The sequence below is a fragment of the Octodon degus genome, unplaced genomic scaffold (genome assembly GCF_000260255.1).
Source record: "Octodon degus isolate 3935 unplaced genomic scaffold, OctDeg1.0 scaffold00065, whole genome shotgun sequence".
In the NCBI taxonomy this organism is placed as follows: domain Eukaryota; kingdom Metazoa; phylum Chordata; class Mammalia; order Rodentia; family Octodontidae; genus Octodon; species Octodon degus.
Genome location: NW_004524641.1, coordinates 7,930,861 through 7,940,623, shown reverse-complemented (window position 1 = coordinate 7,940,623; position 9,763 = coordinate 7,930,861). Strand labels below are relative to the sequence as shown.

General features: G+C 44.0%; 1 pseudogene; it reads left to right on the top strand.

Annotated features, from left to right (window-relative positions):
* The first annotated feature begins 8,270 nt into the window (after positions 1-8,270).
* Positions 8,271-8,751, top strand: LOC105742675 (annotated as a pseudogene).
* The last annotated feature ends 1,012 nt before the right edge of the window (positions 8,752-9,763 follow it).

Sequence of the window (9,763 nt, the reverse complement as noted above, 5' to 3'; positions counted from 1 at the left end):
TCCAGAACTGGAGATTGAACTCAAGCCCTTGACAGGCAAGCACTCATTCTACTGAGCTATCTCCCCGGCCCAGGACTCTGCTCAAAATAAAACAAAAGGGCTAGGGCAAAGGCACTGGGTTCAATCCCTAGTAGCACCAAGAAAAAAGAAAGAAGGAAAGAAAAAAAGAAAGAAGGAAAGAAAAAAAGAAAGAAAAGAAGGAAAAAAGAAAGATAGGCCATCTCTTCTCTAGACTGCCTTTGTTCTTCTTTATTTATTTTTGGTGGAACTGGGGATTGAACTCAGGCCCCTGCACTTGCCAGGCAAGTGCTTATTCCACTGAGCCATCTCCCTGGCCCGTGCCATTGTTCTTTGTTTCTTTTATATTCAGATGTTTTGTGGCCTATCTGTATAACCTGCAAATCACAAAAGTCACTTGCTTCTGGGTCAACCAAACCCACAGCTGCTTTCTCTCAAGAGCCTGGGCTGATGCCCATTCGAAGCATGACTTCCAGTAGTATGAAGAGTGCTCCTCAGGCCTAGAGGACCCTGGACTACCTCAGTCCTGTAAACTACAGACCTGCCTTCAGTGGGTGTGGCTCGGGCTTGTGGTATGCGGCTGGCAGGAAACCTGGACTATTAGGACCTACACAAACACTTAACTTGGTGATTTTTTTCCAGACTTTGTAAAGTGAACCAGTCTTTTCAAAGTGGTCAGGTAGAGACCTTGTCCAGAGAGAAGACAAGGAATAGTCTGTACAAGCAGCCTAACCTTCTGGAGGTATCCTGGAAAATTCTTCAACAGGCACCATGATTAAGGCTGGTTTCCAGTCCCTGGAGAGGAAAGAGGCCTAGGGGCCTTGCCAATCTGGCTGTGAGTTGTGTCTGCCATTACTGCTGCTTCTGTCTTTCTTTGGCTGTGAGCAGCAGCATTCAGGCCCTGAGGATGTACTGACGGGGCTTCTACTTTCCAGTTATGAGATTGGGGTCAAACCCATTCCTGAAATGGCAGTGACCTTTCTTATCCTTATTTCCTGTCTAACGACACCATAGCTTGGCATCATCTGTGGTGCCTTTTTCCATGCTTTCTTCTCAGGGAGTCTGCCGCTGCATCTGGACAGCCAGAAAAGAAAATGGCAGCAGTAGGAGGCAGTTTCTGTTGTAACTGTCTATTTTTAGTGGCTCGTAAACTCAATATTCCTTGGCCTGAAGCTGCACATGCTTGGTCTCAGCCCAAAGGGAAGTTACTTCGGAAAGTCTGAGCAAAATCCTCTCCATGGCTGCTTGGGCTGGAGAAAAGAGATAGAAAGAAATGGACGTTGGAAAAGCAGGTCTGTCGCTGGGGCTGGTGCAGACCTGACTGGCTGCTGGGATCTCACCTGGAGCATTTGGCCAGAACATCACTGGAGCGGGCGTGGGCCTGAACGCATAGGCTGCCCTCTAGTAGGCTGCCCTCTGCTCCCAGTGCCATAGCCTCTGGAGTGAGGAATCCAAGTAGCGCAGTCAACAGGCTACACTGGAGTAAGAAAAGGGAAAGAACTGGATTCAAACTCTGGAAACTTGTGGTCTGGTCAGACCACTGCCTCTCACTAATTGTGCAGCGTTGGGCACAGCTATACTTTCCCTGGGGTCTGTTGTCTTCTCCATCAAATGAAGCTGCTATTAATGCTCCGGTGATGCTTTATCCCGCTCTGAAAAGGACCTCACATAAGGGGATAGAGCAAGCGCGCTTGTGCTAAGGGTGTTCAGTAATTGTATTTTGTAGACTCTGCTGATTAAAAAGTCATCTAGATCAAAAGGCAGACTTTGCTTGAGACCCCTATAAGGAACAATTAAAAAAGAAATGGGGCTCTAGAGTACAAATATATAAATTCCCTAAAGAGGACTTCTTGTTTGTGGAGAGTAGAGGTGCTGGAGATATTTAAACAAAAGCAATCACTTTTATACAGAAAGCCCACATTGTTTCCCAGAAGTGAAGCTGTTTATCCATCAAAGCAAAGGAAAGCACTGATGAGGACGATCCATCACCGATGCCCACCGCTGACGACACAGCTGCTGCTGTCAATGAGGAGATGCCAGCCCTTGAAGGAGATGACAGCACATGGCTCAAGACAGACATAGACCGAGTTCAGCCCAAAGAACTACTAATGGGAGCTCAGTACTTTACCTTTCCTTCCCTGTGATAATATATATTTTTGAGAATTTTTTTGTTCAGTCTGTATGGCATTATTAAATACTTTTAAAGGGAGGAAAAAAAAAAAAACAAAGCAAAGGAAAACCAAGCTCAACTCATCCTACCAAAAAATTTAAAAAGTTCATTTGTTTATTTATCTATTTCCTCAACTATTATTTATCAAATTCCACAAATGTATGCCTTTTCCCCTTGGAATGGGACAGGAAATGGAGAGGTGAGGAAGAGGCAAGGGAAGAACCCTGTAGATCGTTTTGACGTAGAAGGGAGAATAAGGGCCAAGGGGAGAGCAGAAGACTTGAAATTTGTATCCTCTGGGAAGGACCCTGAGCAAGCACAGGGACCAGACACCTCTATTCTATGCCTGTGTTTCCCACATGCTTTCAGGTTTCAGAAGCAAATGCCCCTGCCTAACCGACTAGTGAGACACTGCAGCCCTGTACTGAAACAAGTGCCAGGTGCCATTGTGCCTACTCCAACCTGCTCGCTTTCTTTGTCATGCCTTCCCATGGGAAGTTCCAAGTTCCCACAAGTCCTCAGCCAGGAAGGTCAGCATGACTCAGCTGTGTGTGGCAGGGTGTGGCTGATAAGCACCAGCTGTAGGACCCTGCTGGCCCGGAGTACCACAGCTTCATCAGCTACTTCAGCAAAGTCCCAGGCCCATCCCACCAGGCTGATCACAGCCAACTTTTAAGGAAGACAAAGAACAGCATTGAGAGTTTGACTGGGTTTCTTGGCAACCAGGTTCTGTAGACCTTGTGCTGGGACCGCCATCAGAAGCCATGGAGGATGCAAGTGGTATCCTTCTGAGGCTTGGCATGAAGCCAATAAAAAGAATGTACTTATATTTTTCAACAACTGGAAAAAACAATAAGAGAGCTATTTATTTAAAATAATGTATTTTACCTCATACATAAAAATTAAGAATTTCCATTTTTAACAAACTCCTAAGTGAACCCTAAACTGTTGATTTGGGAGCTATACTTTGAAACACAAGGTCTTTATTCTTCCTGGTGCTCCTCCCCAAGGGGAAAACATATTCATGACAGAGGCTGGGCCAATGTTATCACTACATGGCTTAAGGATCACATGTCCCTGGGGAGGACAAACAGAGATCTTGCTTTTTTTTTTTCTCCACGGGGTAGGGGGCTGTCTAGATGCTAAAGTGAGCCAAACCCACTCTCAGCAATGAATCTCATCCCATGGAGGGATTAGTTTGAGAAGATGCAGCAGACATGAGGGAAACGGAGCTGAGAAACAGAGACCATGTTGACTGTGCCCAAGATCCTGGCTCTGGTTGACCTTAGCACCCTTCCCATGCGTTCCCTCAGCAAGTATGCAAATTCCCCTTTCTTAGTTACTCCAGTGGTTCTCAGCCTTGTTGCCCTTTAGAATTTGATATCACATCCGGGGGACTTTGAGTTCATTGACCCAGTATAGACATAAGCGTAGGTTGGTTTTAAAGGTCCCTAGGTGATTCGAGAGTACTGCCAAGATGGAGACCTACTGAGCTGAACTTGGTCCAGTTGTGGGTCCATCATAAGGGGTCTAAACTTTTCTCTTTTTTTGTGGTACTGGGGATCAAACTCAAGACCTTATACTTGCCAGGCAGGTGCTTATGCCATTGAGCTATCTCTCTGCCCTCATGAGGGGTTTAAAGCTGGTTCTCAGCAGCTACTCTTTTAGGAGGATAGACTCAGCTGGAAGGGGATGTGGACTTTGAAGAATACAGCCCCACCAAGGGCCAGGCTGTAGAAGGAGGTGTAGACGACACTTTTCTTGGTCTTAGTCTTGTTTGAGTCTTTAATTGTTCCCAAGAAGTTAGCTCTTCCTCCATCCCTTAAGGGCAGGAGAGATATCTGATGCCTCTTCCATTTCTGTCAAAGCACCAATCACCAGACAAGCACCTGGCCTTCACAGGCACAGGTGACCAGTGAGTATCCAAGCACAGGCACAGGTGGTTGACCTCATCCTTCAAACCTGTCATTTCAGCTTCCTCCACGATTTGTGCTAAGTTCTCAGCATTCAGTCTATGTTTTGAGGGGGGCAAGGGGAAGACTTAGCAAGTGCTTGTTTTATAGTTCAGAGCCACTTCTTAGTCAAAAGTGGATGGAATGTGCCCAGAGTGGGAATCAGTGAGTTTGTGATCCCTCTTGCCCCTTCAGGTTTAACAGCTTTTTCTCTTGAAACAGAAATAGCTGCTAGTATTTTTTTTCCCCAAGTTCAGGCCCTTTTCTCAGAAATGCACTTGCCTGTGGAAAACTGACACTCCCTTGCAGGACTGCAGCAGCTGTCAGCCCCAGAGCAAAAGTAATCAGTCTGCAGCCTTTCTTGTGAAATTCCAGCGATAGTCTCCTCTGGGGCCTGGAATAGTTGCACACTGGAGTTGGCAGAGCCTCCTGGAGCTTTCTGGGTGGTTTCCTCACCCTTCCCTCAGGAGGTTGCGCCCTGGGTGGCGCCCAGGGGACCTTCCTCAGTGATGTGAGGAGTCCTTCAGAGTAGGTGCAGAAGATCAGGGCAGCTATCCAGACCTCAAAGGATCTCACACACGATAAGGGGCTGAACCAATGTTCAGATGAACAGCTTGTCTAGAAAAAGTGTACCTGGAAGTTCAATCAGAAAAGTGGAAAATCATTGACAAATACACACACTCTTGTTTTTCTTTGTGCCTTTTACGTAGCTAAGAGCTATGGTAACTATAACCCACTTTCTGTCAGAAGCTTGGCTATGAGCAGTAAGCCTTTATTCTGCCATGAATTTGCGGTGTGACGTGAGACAATCCAGTCAAGTTGTTTGGATTTCAGATTTCTCATGGTTAGGTTTCTACAGTTCATTCCATACCACTCTGTACATTATTCATTTACAGGTTGCCTTTAAATAACATATGTGGAAAACTAATCACAACTATTGACAAGAATGATAGGAAGAGATTTCCCAGTGACTTGAATCTATATGGGGGTCAATTCTTTTTATTTCATGGAGATCTTAGAGAAATAAAAGATTAATTGGGAAGAAATTGTTACTTCCTAGGTGCAGGCCTCATATATTAACTGGATCACTTTTAGTTTAATAGGATAAAGAATCTATTTTTCGAGCTCATTTGAGACCCTCTGCTGGGTGTTTCTCTCTCTCCTTCCTCCCTCAGGCCCAGGGTAACCCAGCCGTGCTCACTCACCCCCAGTGCACCTGGGAAAGGCATGGGGGGAGGTGGGCCCCTTCAGGCAGCAGCCGCTCACTGCACAGACTCAAAAGGCAAATGGGAAGGGTTGGCTGCAGGAGGGCTGCTCTTCCCAGCTATTCCACAGATGTGGAATCCAGCCAGTTCTTCCCAGCTGGCTCTGAAACCCAATGCCTCCATGATTGATTTTACCATCTGACTCTGAAAGACCCACACGCTGAGGGTGAGAGGAACCACTCTTGAGAGCGTGATAATCCATGCTTCCTGAGAACATTTCTAGCTTCCCAGTTTCTTCCTCATTTGAGAACCTGAAATCACCTTTCAGAGTGATAATGAGGTGGATTTTAATTTTTTTTATTCCTAGAAGTGTCCACAAACCGTGGTTTGTGCGCTACATGTTCCCACAATAATTGTAGATATCTCTGAGTCGCCACATGTCATCATGGTATATTTTAGTTACAGAAGGTCCCTTATTCACTGTGACTCATCATATGCTCTTCAATGTTATGGTGGCATAAAAACATGCTCATCCCAATATCCTGTTTCTCACTTTCAGTGTGGTATTCAACAAATTACATGAAATATCTAGCACCTTATTATAAAACGGCTTTGTATTAGATGATTTTGCCCAACTATAAGCTACTCTAAGTGTCCTGAGCATATTAAGCCAGGCTAAACAAAGTTAACATGTCCAGAAGGTTAAGTGTATTCAGCACATTTTTGACACAAGGATAGTTTAGATTATAAGAGGTCTACCAGGACATAGCCCTATCATGATTTTGAGGAGTGTCTGTGTTTGGGTACTTCTGCCTAAGTTAATAATCTGCTGAAGACTAAGAACTGTACCTTACTAACCCAATACACTTGGAAACTAACAGCACAAAGTTCTCGGCACATTCAAGATGTTAATTTAATGTTATCTGAATGATGGCTTTGCACGGATTATATCTCAAACTTTATATCAAATTTATATATTGAAATCTGGGTGATTTTCCAGAAGTAGTGAGAAGATCAAGAGTCAAAACAAAAATGCATGGCCACAAGCCGTGCCAGCCTTGCCCCCGGTGTGCTCTGAGACTACAGTTGAGACTGGGCGTGGTGGTGTGTGCCTGTAATCCCAGCACTTGGGAGGCTGAAAACAGGAGGATCACTACAGAGTCTGATCTACATAATGAGACCATGTAGAAACTGGACTAAATACATTTTTTAAAAAGCCTGCATGGCATTAAGATATCTGTAGGGGAATACAGTTGACTATGTTCAGAGTCAGAATTAACTTTTGCTGTCAGTGTAATCAAACTGCTAAATTGGTTTTGTCTCTTTTTAAAAAATTTTACATATTTAGTACAGGGTCTACAGGGTCTCACTATGTATATCCGACTCATAGTGATCCTCCTGTTTCAGCCTCCCCAGTGCTAGGATTACAGGTGTGCACCTCCAGGCCCGGACTCAGTTGCTGGCTCAGCAAGACCAGGGGCAGGGCAGGTGTACATGTGGTGCTGGGGATTCATTCCCAATCCCTAAGCTTGCCTAAGCAGGTGTTTAGTCTGCTAAGCTCTCTCACTGGCCTGGTTTTCTTTTTCTTTTCTTTTTTATTTTGTGGAACCAGGGATTGAACTCAGGCCCTTGCACTTGCCTGGCAAGCGCTTATTCTACTGAGCCATCTCCCCAGCCCCCATATGTCTTTTTTTTTTTAAATAAAAAAGCTACATTTATTTTATTTTTTAATTAATTTGTTTGAGAAACAAATAGCAATGAGACAGGTTCAAAACAGATTAGTAGGACAGTTTCAATAATTAATACATTGCATATTGTTGTCCTCATAGTGGTTATTCATAGTACAAGATGCAGACATGATAACCTGTCGAAACGCTATTAGTACAAATCTTTCTTCTCATTGAATTAAGAGAAAGTAGCTGTGTATCTATCTTACCTATTTTGAATATACAGATACAAAATGATCCTTCATTTGTTTCCCTTTTTTTGTTTAGTTTTGTAAAAGACTCAAGTCAACAACCTCTGACAATGCCAGTCCTACAGATAACCCACTACCACCATGGACAAGTGAACCATATTAGAGTACCCTACTGAACTCACACATCTACAACACCCAAATGGCAATGGAATACCCATCTCTGACAAAAGCTACATTTATAAAAATAGAAGAAAGGATAGAATAAAAGATAAAAATACTTTCTGTTTTCTATGGCAATTGTAGAGAAACAAATATCAAAGTAAGATTCAAAGAAAAAAAGACTGAAATCTCAGAGATGGTTCATGCTCAAAATCATACCATGCCAGGGGCTATGGTAGCTTAAAATATCTAAAACACCTTTTGTCAATGAAATACATGTAAAGACATTTTAATAAAGAGTCAGTCCTAAGACATTACTATACCTCCCCATCTGTCTTTTAAATAGAACTACAAAGTCTTATAAATTGAAACAACCCTCTGTAAAATAAATAAATAAAGCCTGTATATTTATTTTACATCTTCAAGTATTCGTTCAGTGAAAGTCTTAATAAGTATACAGGGGCTGAGGAGATAGCTCAGTAGAATAAGCACTTGCCTGGCAAGCACAAGGGCTTGGGTTCAATCCCCAGTTTTGCCAAAAAGAAAGAAAGAAAGAAGAAAGAAAGAAAGAAAGAAAGAAAGAAAGAAAGAAAGAAAGAAAGAATATACATAAATTCCCTTTCACTTTCTTTGAACCCTGTTACTTAAAACAAAACTATGCTTTTGAATAAGAGATCATACACCAGCTATGATGTGTAGCCCATGAATATTAGTTATTTTTAAATTTTTCACATAGAAAGGAAAGGAAACAATACTCAATGCATATCACAGTTAGTGCCAGGAACTCCATCATCTTTTTATTAAATCAAAAGTAAACTAATAATAACTTGTGGCTTTCGTCTCGGCCGCCGACATGCCCTCCAGACTAAGGAAGACCCGGAAGCTTCGGGGCCATGTGAGCCACGGCCATGGCTGCATCGGCAAGCACTGGAAGCACCCCGGAGACCAGGGGAATGCTAGTGGCATGCATCATCACAGGATCAACTTCGACAAATATCACCCAGGTTACTTTGGGAAGGCTGGTATGAGGTATTACCACTTAAAGAGAAACCAGAGCTTCTGCCCAACTGTCAACCTTGATAAATTGTGGACATTGGTCAGTGAGCAGACACGAGTAAATGCTGCCAAAAACAAGACTTGAATAAGAGATCATACACCAGCTCCCATCAGAAAGCTCCCATCATTGATGTAGTGCGATCGGGCTACTACAAAGTTCTTGGGAAGGGAAAGCTCCCAAAGCAGCCTGTCATCGTGAAAGCCAAGTTCTTCAGCAGAAGAGCTGAGGAGAAGATTAAGGGTGTTGGGGGGGCCTGTGTCCTGTTAGCTTGAAAATTCTGGACAGGGGGCTCATTAAAATGCTAACAAATGGTTTTTTAAAAAAAAAAAAAATAATAATAATAACTTGTGAAAAAATTTCCTAGCTACATATACAGAATAGTTTGTAGTATCTGAAGCACATTTTGTTTTGCAATCTTTCTTCTTTGGCAACTGCTTGATATAGCAGGGCAAGAAATAGTAGCTTCCATTTATATATGGAAAACTGGATCGCTTAGGGCAGCTCGAGGCCGGATCCTTTCGCCCACTCTCTCCTCAGGACCTGAGTTTGGCGGCCCCTTGTTCCTCTTCTCCCTCATTTCCCCTGCTTTTCCTTCTGCCTCCTTTTCTCTGCTTTGTGTGAAGCTAGGCTGTAGGATGACTGAGGCTGAGTCCCAGAGGCCCTCTGTGGGGCTGCATTAAGGGGCTGAGAAGAGGATCTCTTCACGGTTGGAGCTGCTGTTAGTGCATAACACAAGCTGAACAACTTCAGTGGACAGAAGCTTATTGGCTCACAGCACTGAAGCAGGGAGCTCCAAGGTCGAGGGGCTTCTAGCCATGCTTAAGTGCATGACAGAAGGGCAAGAGGAAGATGAGAGAGTGACAGAAAAGAAGGCCCACCCCCACAATGACAGCATTTCACAAGGAACCCACTCCCATGATAACAACATGAATCCAGTCACAGGCAGGGCCTGGTGCTCTAATCATCTCTCAAGACCATTACAATAGCAATCAAACTTCCCCGTGTGTTTGGAGAGGGACAAACCTTAAAACACAGTGAAAGGGAAAGCAGAGAGGCTAAGTTGCACTTCATTACTGAAGACTTCAGAAACTTCTGAAAGGATTTGGCTAATTCCCTGAGGGATCAAGAGGGTCTGGTGTTGTCCTTGATCACCTGGATGATGGAGGACTTCTGGCAGGTGAGGCATTCGCTTGCTGTCATCTGCCTCTTCTCCCACCCTGTCACCCACAGGGTGCCTGCCTATTTCCCTCCAAGCCTTGGTTAGGTGCAGGCGGACCTCCGTGG